General features: G+C 39.1%; 1 long non-coding RNA gene across 1 annotated transcript; it reads left to right on the top strand.

Moving 5' to 3' along the window:
* The first annotated feature begins 4312 nt into the window (after positions 1-4312).
* On the top strand, positions 4313-11790 carry LOC149843141 (uncharacterized). Its single transcript, XR_016431115.1, has 2 exons — positions 4313-4557; positions 11532-11790. It is a non-coding gene; the product is annotated as an uncharacterized LOC149843141 (long non-coding RNA).
* The last annotated feature ends 879 nt before the right edge of the window (positions 11791-12669 follow it).

Here is a 12669-nt window from a genome sequence, read left to right as displayed (position 1 = left end):
CGCTTGGATAATTTTCATAACTTCATCTTTGTCTAAGCATCTGGCATACTCAGAACTGAACCCACGGCGGTAGAAAATATTGGCAAAGATGAAATAACGGGGCGGACATGCGCTGAATTGCACGTTGCTCTCTTTTTGGCATTTCTGGTGGAAATTCACCAGTTTCAATAACATTTTTGATATCTTGATACCAAGGCTTCTCTTTCTGATTTACCTGGTTTATTTCCATGGTTGAAATGAAGGCAGATTGCTCAAGCCTACCAACTTCAAAAGAACAACATGATTCACTGCCCTTAAAGGATAAAATGGAGCCCAGGTTGGCTAAGCCATTAGCTATTTGATTGTGCTCCCTTCTGATGTGATTGAGCTGAAATTCTTCAAAGTCGTCCACGAGGGCTAGGATGATCTTCTGATATGGGATCAATTTTGAATCTTTCACCTGCCACTCAGTGTTAACTTGACTGACGACAAGTAATGAATCGCCAAAGGCATGCACTCTTTTTACATCAAAACTCTGCAGAACTTTGAGGCCTTGTATTAGGGCTTCATACTCGGCCATGTTATGAGTATATTGGAAACCAAGCTTGAGAGAATAAGGGACCATTTCTTTTTCTGAAGTGATTAACAGGATTCCAATCCCTATGCCAGACAGATTTTTAGAGCCATCGAAGAACATGTTTCAAACTGGAGATTGTTGGACATTGTAGATGTGCTCATCAGGAAAATCATCCTCTGCTTTTATTTCTTCTATCAGGGGAAAGTCTGCCAACTGATCTGCGATAGCTTGGCCTTTAATTGACTTTTTGAGAAACATACTCTAAGTCATATTGCATTAGAAGGACCTGCCATTTCGCAATCCGTCCAGTGAGAAATGATTGCTCAAGAATGTATTTGAGAGGATTAAGCTTTGACAAAATTTTGACCTCAGATGCCAACAAGTAATGTCTTAATTTCTGGCACATCCAAACCAGAGCTAGACAAGTCTTTTCTATCTGAGAGTACTTCTTTTCATAATCAATGAAAGTTTTGCTCACATAGTAGATGGCGTGCTCTATCAAACTGCCCTCTTCATACTGTACAAGGAATCCACCACAGGCATTCTGATTGATGGAGATATATAATAACAGAGGCTTCCCTAATTTTGGCAGCTTCAAAACTGGTGGGTTAAGGAGATACTGCTTGATGAGCTCAAGCGAGAGTTGACACTCCGATCTCCATTCAAATTTTACTCATTTTCTTAGCAAATGATTGAAAGGTTCACATCTTATGGCCAAATTGGAGATGAACCTGCGAATAGACTGAATGCGCCCCTGAAGGCTTCATAGTTCCTTGAGATTGGTTGGGGGTGGCATATCAATGATTGCTTTTGCTTTAGCAGGGTCCACCTCTATTCCTCTTTTGCTGATTATGAAACCTAACAATTTGCCAGACTCTACTCCGAAAACACATTTTTGAGAATTAAGTCTCAACTTGTAAAGAATGAGTCTTTCAAAGACTTGACCAAGAGCATCAAGGTGATCTTCCTCTTCTTTAGATTTGACCAGGATGTCATCTTCATAGGCATTCATGTTCTTGTGCATTTGATCCTGAAATATAACAACCATTGCTCTCTGATAGGTTGCTCCAGCATTCTTAGGCCCAAACGACATGATTGTATAACAAAAGGTTCCCTACGGTGTGGTAAAGGAAGTTTTTGACTGATCACAAGCGGCCAGCTTGATTTGATTGTATCCTAAATATTCATCCATAAAAGAAAACATGGCATGGCCTGCCGTGCTATCGAACAAAATATCAATATTGGGGAGTGGATAATCATCCTTCGGGGTAGATTTATTGAGATCTCTGAAATCAATGCAAATCCGAACTTTACCATTCTTTTTAGGAACTGCCACGATATTTGCCAACCAATCTGGATAATCAATGGCTCGGATGAAGCCTACCTTTAACAAATCTTCAAGCCCTTCCTTAACTTGCTGCTTAACTCGAGGGTCTAACTTCCTCAATTTCTGCTTGATTGGTCTGGAATCTGGTTTCAACTTGAGTCGATGCTCAACCAGCTTGGGATCCAATCCTGGCATATCCACATAAGTCCAGGCAAATACTTCTTGATGTTGTTTAAGGAACTGGATGAGTCTCACTTTCTCATCTGCATTTAGGCCCGAACCGATTTTAAGGATCTTCGGATCATCTTCTGAGCCAATGTTGATATCTTCAGTTGAATCTTGAACCAAAGACGATGGTTCATCCTGCTTTTCACTACAAGAAAATTGTTAATTAGCGACGGAAATTAGCGACGGATTTTTCCCGTCGCTACTTAGCGACAGATTAGCTAGAGATAGAATCTGTCGCTAATTTGCGACGGATTAGCGAGGAAACGATTTTTATCTCTAATCTGTCGCTACTTAGCGACTGCATGTTTTTGTCGCTACTTTTGATTACAAGAACACCATTTTAGCGACGGATTTAGAGAGGGAACTCTGTCGTCGCTACTCCGTCGCTAATTAGCGACGGAGTAGCGACAAAATATTTTCCGTCGCTTTTTTGGTATTTGGGTTTCGCGACGGCTTCGCGACGGAATTTTGCCGTCGCTAAGCCATCGCTAAATGTCGCGTAAATCCCTAATCCCATCCCTCTTTCTCTTTTCCCTGTTTCGCTGTATTGCTCCCTCCCGCCGCCCGTCGGCTCTCGCCACCGTCCGGCCACCGCCGCTCACCAGCCGCCGCTCCCCGTCCACCGCTCGCCAGCCGGCGCTCGCCAGCTGCCGCTCCCCGTCAACCTCCCGCCACCGTCCGGCGAAGCGCAGGTAATATTCTTCTTCTTCTTCTTCTTCTTCTTCTTCTTCTTCTTCTTCTTCTTCTTCTTCTTCTTCTTCTTCTTCTTCTTCTTCTTCTTCTTCTTCTTCTTCTAAACGCAGGGGGTACGCCCCTTCCCTGCCGGAAACGGAGGGGGTTTAACCCCCTGCCGTGCTTTCCGGCAGGGGGGGTCGACCCCCTGCGTTTCCGGCAAGGGGGGTCGACCCCCTGTCGGAAAGGCATGGGGGGTCGACCCCCTGCCGGAAACGCATGGGGGGTCGACCCCCTGCCGGAAATGCATGGGGGGTCGACCCCCCTGCCGTAAAGGCACGGCAGGGGGTCAACCCCCCATGCCGGAACTGCCTTTCCGGCAGGGGGTTTAACCCCCTTCCCTGTTTTGAAAAGAATTTTTGTCGGCTGGGCCGGCTATGGCCCTGTCATAGGCTCGCCTAGCACCCAGCCGACTGGGTGCTGGGCCTGGCGCACCTGCCAGCATGCTGGCAGTCAGCCGAGTGCTACTCGGCTGGCTGCCAGCCAGCCAACAGCCACCAACGTGAATAAAAAGATTTTTTTTTTTGAAATAAAGGGATCATACCCAGCCGATCACTCGGCTGGGCCAACAACGAGGGTTCACGGCTTGACTTCGGCTGGTCTGTCAGCCGACACCCATACCACATCGATCGTGCCATGGATTTCTTTTTGAAAAAAAAAATGAAAAACAAGGAAAAATATCAATATAACATAGTGGATTCGTAGATCCACTGATTCGCCATGGATTTCCATCAAAACATGCATGGAAATCCTACCTCTACCCGATTTCTCAAACGTTTCACATAAGAAAATACTCGTACCTTGAGAGAAAAACGCGAAAAGGGGCTATGGAAGGGAGCTTGGCTGAGCACAAGGCCTCCAACCTTCTTAGTCTATCTCTTTCTCTTCCACTCGGCTGGGTTTAACAAAAATTTGTTATGAGATACCTACGTTGCCTATGTGATCTGTTTTGAAAAGAATTTTTGTTATGGATACCTATGCTGCCCATGTGATCTCTTTTTAAAAAAAAAAAAAGTTATTATGTGATCCCTATGTTGTCCATGTGATTAGCTTGAAAAAAAAATTGTAATATGTGTATATAAGATGTCCATATGGTTTTAAGTGTAGTTTGCATATATGTTGTCCATATGGATTTTAAGTTGAAATTTTTTTTGTAATGTATATATACAAGTTGTCCATGTTGTTCAATTTGTTAGTTTGTTAATGTCTACTGGTAGTTAGTTTTACTTCAATTTGTTTTCTTGAAATCTGGTTAGTTAGAGTATTTCAATCTATTGGTCTTTTATAATTATATTTTTCTTAGATAGATTGGTATTTAATGTTCTCACAATCAGTTAGTTAGATTAGGGCTATTTGAATTCTTTATGATAGTGGTGGTTAAACGGAGTTCACATCTTTTCTAGTAAACTAATTGATTGATTTACTATTTTTTTGCTAAGTAGTTCAGATTAGAAATTGTCTATGACTTTATGTTAGTCGACTGGTTCAACATGTTATAGCTGGTTTGTTAAATTAGCATCTTCTAGTTAGATTTGGCTTAACATATATACTATTTTTCTTTTCTCTTCTTTCAATTAGTTAGAGTTGTTTTAATTTGTTTTAATTTTTTTAGTTAGTGTTTCATCTTGTTTCATGATTAGTTAGTTTGTTACTTAATTTGTTTTGTTTTTGTGCAGATTTTTCAACGGAACCAACTCGTGCTCGGCCACCTGTGGTAAGTAAATGACAAAAACAATGCAAATCGGGTAAATACCCGTGGTGAGTAAGTGATGCAAACGTATCACATGTTATTTAATTTATTGAATGCAGCACTTTATTGTTCACACACTCACTTAGTTGTTGATATCTAGGACTGCTTTGTTGGAGTTCGGAGATCATGCTGAGCATGATTTTAATGTAGAAATATGGAAGTGTTCTTATTTTTGGAGTACGGAGTCCATGCTAAGCATGGTAGTAGTTAGTGAGATATTGAAGTGTGTTTGCTGCAGGTACATGTTTGCCATTTATTTGATATGAATGATTATGATGTATTGCAATGTTTGATGTAATTGTATCCATGCTTGCATGTAGTTACTTTCAATTTGATTTTGACTTCCATGTGAAATTTTATAATAAAAGCATGCTTCAAATGATTCTATCATGTCATTAATAGTTTGCACATGAAAATATTAAGTTATCAAATGCATGCATCAAAATTCTTGTTATTGTTTGACATAGTATATTGCATGATAAATTTGATATTTTCTTCATCGTCGCATTCTGATTGTTTTTTTCTTAATTCGTTAGGATACTATTCGTAACATCATACGACAGAATGACTGCAAACCGTGAATGGATGTACCGTAGGATAGTGGACAATGAGTTATCGCATGAATATATGGATGGTGTCGATAGTTTTATTGAATTTGCAACGGCGAGTGTCAGTACGGTAGATCCCACAGGTCGGATTAGGTGTCCCTGCAAGATTTGTAAGAATAATCGATTTGTAGAACCTCATGGCGTTAGACATCACCTATACAGGAAGGGTTTTGTGAGTGATTATCAGAACTGGGCGTTTCATGGAGAAGAATTTAGAAACGATTTTGATGCACGGGTGAATGTGGTGCACGATAATCCATATACGAATTTGATATTTGATGCTGCAGGAACAGAACTGGGTTCTGCTATGAGTTCTAGTGATGTAAGAACTGTCGTAGATGAAGAATCACCAAACGATGCAGCTAGTAGATTTTATGATTTACTTAAAGATGCTGATGAGCCACTTTGGAACGGTTGTGAGAGTCACACTATCTTGTCTGCAGTTCTTCAACTAATGAATTTGAAGTCCGAGTATAATTTGAGTCAATCATGTTTTGACCGTTTGTGCATGATTGTGAAGAGTATGTTGCCTAAAGATGAGAAATTGCCACAAAATTTCTATCGTGCGAAAGTTATGGTCAACGCTCTAGGTATGGGTTACAAAAAGATTGATGCTTGTCCAAATCACTGCATGTTGTATTTCAAGGAGCAGGAAAACGACATATCATGCCCATCATGTGGGCATCCTCGGTTCAAGCCAAAGACAAGAGGCAATGGTAGCACGAGATCAAAGGAAGTTTCATACAAGTCGCTCCGCTACTTTCCTATCACTCCTAGATTGCAGCGATTGTATATGTCTTCAAAGACAGCTAAACACATGAGATGGCATGCAAATAAAGTTCGACACGATGAAAACAAGATCACGCATCCTGTTGACGCTGAAGCTTGGAAGCACTTTGATCGTACTCATCAGAACTTCGCAATGGAAGTGCGAAATGTTAGACTCGGTCTATGTACAGATGGATTTAATCCATTTGGGGGTAGATCAACTCCATACTCATGCTGGCCAGTATTTGTAACTCCATACAACCTTCCACCAAGCTTGTGTATGAAACGTCCAAATCTTTTCTTGTCTCTGTTGATCCCTGGTCCGACCTCACCTGGCCAAAATCTTGATGTATATCTAAGGCCATTGATTGATGAATTAAAAGTACTGTGGGATGACGGTGTTACCACGTATGATGCCCACAAAAAACAAAATTTCAACATGAAGGCCGCTGTTCTATGGACAATCAGTGACTTCCCTGCATATGGTATGTTATCTGGTTGGAGCACACATGGGAGGTTGGCTTGTCCGTACTGCATGGAGGATTCCAAAGCTTTTAGATTGAGGCATGGAAGGAAGCCTTGCTGGTTTGATTGCCATCGTCGATTTCTACCCAGCGATCATCCATTCCGACGTCAAAAGAATGCATTTACAGCAGGCACAACTGAAATGGAAGGTCCATCCTCAAGATTGTCTGGCATAGAGATTTTAAGAAGATTGCGATACTTTCCAGATGTATTAACAGATGCCCGCAGTCCTACACCCTTCCGTGGATTTGGGAAGGAACACAATTGGACGAAAAAATCTATTTTTTGGGAACTACCGTATTGGCCGACCCTATTGATACGACATAATTTGGATGTGATGCATGTAGAGAAAAATGTGTTTGATAATGTGTTCAATACAGTAATGAATATTAAAGGAAAAACGAAGGATAATCCGAAGGCCCGTATGGATTTAAAATTAATATGTAAAAGACCAGAATTGGAACTCAAAGAGTATAATGGCAAAGTACTGAAACCAAAGGCGAAGTACGTTCTCGGACCTGATCAAATAAAACATGTATGTCAATGGTTGAGACAACTGAGATTTCCAGATGGATATGTCTCTAATATTGCTCGGGCTGTGAAGATTGACGATGGACAGTTATATGGGTTGAAGAGCCATGATTGTCATATCTTTATGCAACGATTGATACCCCTAGCATTCCATGATATGTTAGACAAACCTATATGGGGGGTATTGTCTGAGTTGAGCGGATTTTTCAGAACATTGTGCGCATCGGAGGTCATTGTATCAGATGTAAAGAATCTCGAGGACTCTGTCATCACCACTGTTTGTCTGTTAGAAAAGATGTTTACGCCAGCATTTTTCGATGTTATGGAACATTTGATCATACATTTGCCATATGAACTAAGGGTTGGTGGCCCTGTGCAATATCGATGGATGTACCCATTTGAAAGGTATATGTTTTTTTATATTTGTCTCTTTAATGACAGATATTTAAAATTTGAAATGTATATTCTTGTCAGATGCATGCTCGACCTAAAAAAAAAGGTTCGTAATAAAGCAAGAGTAGAAGGCTCTATTTGTGAGGCGTACACTTTAGAAGAGATTTCAAATTTCTCATCTATGTACTTCGAACCTCATATTTCAACACGTTACACATGCCCGCCCCGTAACGATGATGGAGAACAAGTAACTGTAGCTGACAAGCTGTCGATATTTCAACGACTTGGGCATGCATTTGGTAGTTGCCGATCAAGGCTATTGACAGATCGAGAGCAAGATGCAGCACACATCTATATTCTTTTTAATTGTTCAGCGATCGACCCATACATCGAGTAAGTATATGTATATGCAACTCAATTATAAATCCTTTTATGTTCTATATGTGGATACATGGCTCGGTAATATAAGTATTTGTGGTTTGCAGACGATTTGATCTGGAGTTGCAAAGCAAAGTTTCACATCTCACTAATGCAGAAGTACAAAAAGAACGTGAAACTAAGTTTGTGGAGTGGTTGAAACAGTTGGTAAAGAAGCTAACATAAATTTTGTACTTATAAACAACACTAAGTTACTTAATTGATCGTGATCACAATAATTGTTTATGTCTGTGCGTAGGTTCGCCATGGTGATGTTAAAGATCAAGGAATATGTGATTTAGAAAATGGTCCGACCAAAGTTGTGCAATGCTACAACGGGTATATCGTAAATGGTTATCGATTCCATACAAAAGACTACGGTATAAACAAATCAACGATAAATAATGGCGTGTGTGTCAAGGGTAGCAGCTACGGTGAAAATGAACATGATTACTACGGTGTTATAGAGGAAATAATGGAGTTGACTTACTTAGGCATGAATAACAGGGTTACGGTATTCAAGTGTCATTGGTTTGATCCAACTGCAACAAGACTCGACAAAGTTTCAGGCATTGTGGAGGTGAATCATAAATCCAGGTTTGGAACATATGAACCATTCATATTAGCCTCGCAAGCTCAACAAGTTTATTATACTTCATATCCGAGTATAAAAAAGTCAGATAGAAATGAATGGTGGGCAGTTTGCAAGGTGAAATCCAAACTATACCCCGAGTATGATCAGTTACAAGAAGATGAGTTAGCTGAAGACAGTGATTACTATCAATCAGATGATGTCTGTGACTTCGCTTATGGTCACGATGTTGCGCATGATATGCATGTCATATCTCCATTGGCTGATGAAACATTCATAGAGGAATGTGATCCAAATGATGTACCAAGTGGATGGGCAAACAATGAAGAAGAAGAAGAAGAAGAAGAAGAAGAAGAAGAAGAAGAAGAAGAAGAAAGTCAAACTAGTGACGAGGAAGAATTCTCAAGCTAGTGAAAAAAATCTTATACTACAAACCTCTATTTAAATGCATTGTAATACTTGATGTGAGTTGTATTGCAATACTTGGTGTGAATGATTAAAAATTTTATTTCAATGTATTGTAATACTTGATACGAATGATTCGAATGCATTGTAATTTATCTGAATGTATTATAATTTATGCAATTAACGAATGATTTGAATTAGTGCAATACTTGATGTCAATGATTTGAATTATTTGAATGCATTGCAATGCTTGATGTGAATGACTTGAATGCATTGTAATACTTGATGTGAATTATTTGAATGTATTGTATGACATATGTTATTTGTTAGAATATGGTTCGTGGAGGTTATAGTGGTCGTTCATCCAGTAGTAGCCAGGCTCAACCTTCATCTTCACGGGCTCCTGTGATAGGTATATCATATAACTAATTAGATGCTTGATTAGTTCAAATGCACATTCTGAGAACTTGGTGTGTATTTTTTTACAGATGATGTTGCGCCTGTACACGACCCACCTACACCAGTTGATCGCACAAGTCAACAGCCAACACAGGAAACAGGGTCTTCACAGGCTGGCACAAGAAGACTCATTCGAATAGTGTATATCGATAATCGACCGTAAGTATTTTGTTTTCAATTATTGCATATCTTTTAAATATTTTATATTGATATTTACTGTGTAACAATTCATGTGCAGCACGAGGTTTGAGCCACAAGAAGTAGTACGGGAGATTAGGAATTCACTTCTTCAACATCTACCAGGACCAGTTGCTCAATGGAAAGAGTACCCAAAGGAGGTATTAGACAGATTGTGGTCCTCATTCATGGTATACAGTTGTTCCTCATAGTTAATGTGTTTCATATTTAATTTATTTAAGCAATGTCTACTAACTTTCTGAAAATATTTGTAGGCTTCGAATCGCTTTGCAACTACGGTGGAAGAAAATGATGCAAGGAAGGTGTGGCAGAAGGTGGCTGCCAATCGATTTGCAGACATGCTGCACACTATGAAGACTGCAGCAAAAAAAGCATCTGGCGTAGTAGATGATCCATTACTGTGGAAGGGCCATGATCCTATTACTATCAGGAGAGATTACTGGGATGAAATGTGCGATATGTGGGCGGGAGATGCATTTAAAAATCGCTCTGCGAAGGCTTCACAAAATCGATCGAAGATGCCCGAAGCCCATCTACACACAGGTGGATCTAAGACATTTGGGAGCCACCTAAAGAAAATGGTAACTCATAAATATATAATATTAATTTTATAAGTATAGTTGCAAATTTGTGTACTAAATCTTTTGTCATTTAACTTCGCAGGAAGCAGAAAAAGGAGGCAGTGTACCATATAAGGATGTGTTTGTAGAAACACATAAACGGAAGACCACGGGAGTCTTCGTATCAGAGAAGGCGAGAACGACAACGGTATGTATTAATTCTATTAATAATCATTGCAATATATATGCAAGTCATCATAATGTTATCATTAATTATTAATGAATACTTTAAACATTATTTTGTAGGAGGCATATGAGCAACAAATGGTAGAGCGATATGGTGAAGACGCTACTCAGCATCCATCATTTGATCCTACAGCATGGGTGACTGCAGCAGGTGAACCCAAAAAAGGTCGCGTGTTCGGGTTTGGGAGTAATATGAACACTTCACCAGTTATTGGTTCTTCCAGTTACGGCTCACCAACTTCTTGCGCCGACATAAGCTCCAAGCAGCCGACTATTCTTTCCGGTGATGATGTACGCGAGATCATTAATGAATCACTGAATAACTACTTCCAATACACCGTCGCCCCCTTTCTCCGAAATGAGATCAAGGCCGCTGTTCAGGATAGGGGATATTCGATTCCAGGTCCCTCTCAGGTATAATCACATATATAGTTTTTTTGACTATCTTAAAGCACATCTGAGCATGGTAGAATCACATATAGAGTTTTTCTAGATGCCTTAGAACACATATGAACATGCTATAATCACATATTCAATTTTTTTACTGCCTTAGCACACATATGAGCATGATAGAATCACATATATATATATTTAACTTTTTGTCTGTCTTAGAGCACATATGAGCATGATAGAATCACATATAAAGTTTTTTTGATTGCATTAGAACACATAAGCATGCTATAATCACATATTCAGTTTTTTTACTGCCTAAGAACACATATGAGCATATTATAATCACATATTCTGTTTTTTGACTGCCTTAGCACACATATGAACATGCTATAATAACATATAGAGTTTTTTAACTGCCTTAGAACACATATGAACATGTTATATATCATTTATGATAGAATCACATATAAAATTTTTGGCTTTGCCTGCCTTAGAGCACATATGAGCATGCTATATTCACATATTCAATTTTTTTACTGCCTTAGCACACATACGAGCATGATCGAATCACATATATAGTTTTTTGCCTGCCTTAAAGCACATCTGAGCATGGTAGAATCACATATAGAGTTTTTTTATATGCCTTAGAACACATATGAACATGCTATAATCACATATTCAATTTTTTGACTGCCTTAGCACACATATGAGCATGATAGAATCACATATAGAGTTTTTTTATTGCCTTAGATCACACATGAGCACATGATAGAATCACATATAGTGTGTAATTTATTTCATTATATTTTGTTTATCAATACTGACTGTTCTTTTCTTGTGTAGGCTGCTAGCGATAATCAGGGTAGTGGAGCTGAAGGGACAGATAAAGACAATGAACAAGAAGACGCACAAAATCTTGGCGATGATTAGAGGACTGTGTTGAAGAAGTTCTATTTTTTTTATTTTTCCTAATTGTAATTGTTGAATTGTAAATAATTAAACTTCTTAGTTTTAAGGTGGAACGATTAATTATTATAGATACTTGTTATATGAATTTTTTTGTGTGGTTTGTTTTTTATTTACAGGAAATATAAATTGTACAGGAAATATAAATTGTACAGTTCTCCGTAATTAATTTTTAAATAAATTTTTTTTTATTTTTTTTCGTTTTTGCGACGGATGATTCCGTCGCTATTCATATTAATCTAGCGACGGCTTAGCGACGGAATTAAATCCGTCGCCACGCCGTGGTCGCCGTTTAGTACCGGCGGATTGGCGACGGAATATAGCGCTCGTTATTCCGTCGCAATTAGCGACGGACTTGGCGACGGAATTATTCCGTCGCCAGTTAGCGTCGAAATATTCGCGACGTAAGCATACTGTCGCCGCGTTGTCGCTAATCCGTCGCTAACATGGTTAGCGACGGATTAGCGACGGAAGGTGGTCGTCGCTAATCTACTGCTCTGTTGTAGTGTTTGGATATGAGCAAATTCTGGCAATTCTTGAATAGTTGAATCAAACTTTGCTAGCTCTTCGGTCTGTTTTGTTGCCTTGTTGACCCCTGCTCTTGCCTTTATCTTATAATTTTTTGCCGGGTTTGAATTATTTTAGGAGAATTTAGGATTGATAATAAACATTTTTATCGATTCAGGAGCCATGTTTTGACGGTCCTAAAAATGCCAAAAAGGTTTTTTTTTAAGGGAAAATACAAGCCGAAAACAAACTTTTGTACAAAAGTAAAGAGTAATGGCATAAACAAAATATAAGCAAGAATGAAAAACACTCAAATATGAAAAGATCAAGCTTTCATTGATTTTAATAAAGTCATGAACAACGGCCAAATATTTACAAGTCTGACAAAGGACACCAAAGATTGGGACTGTGTTGTCCCTACAAGATTGACTGAAAAGCAAGAATAGAAAGCATGAAAACTAAGTCATTATCCTTCTCATTTAGTTCATTTGTCAAATACAGTTTCCTC

Source organism: Nuphar pumila, chromosome 3 (genome assembly GCF_984573655.1).
Source record: "Nuphar pumila chromosome 3, dmNupPumi1.hap1.1, whole genome shotgun sequence".
Taxonomy (NCBI): domain Eukaryota; kingdom Viridiplantae; phylum Streptophyta; class Magnoliopsida; order Nymphaeales; family Nymphaeaceae; genus Nuphar; species Nuphar pumila.
The sequence above is the reverse complement of the archived record's forward strand: the minus strand, read 5'-3'. Positions and strand labels throughout refer to the sequence as shown.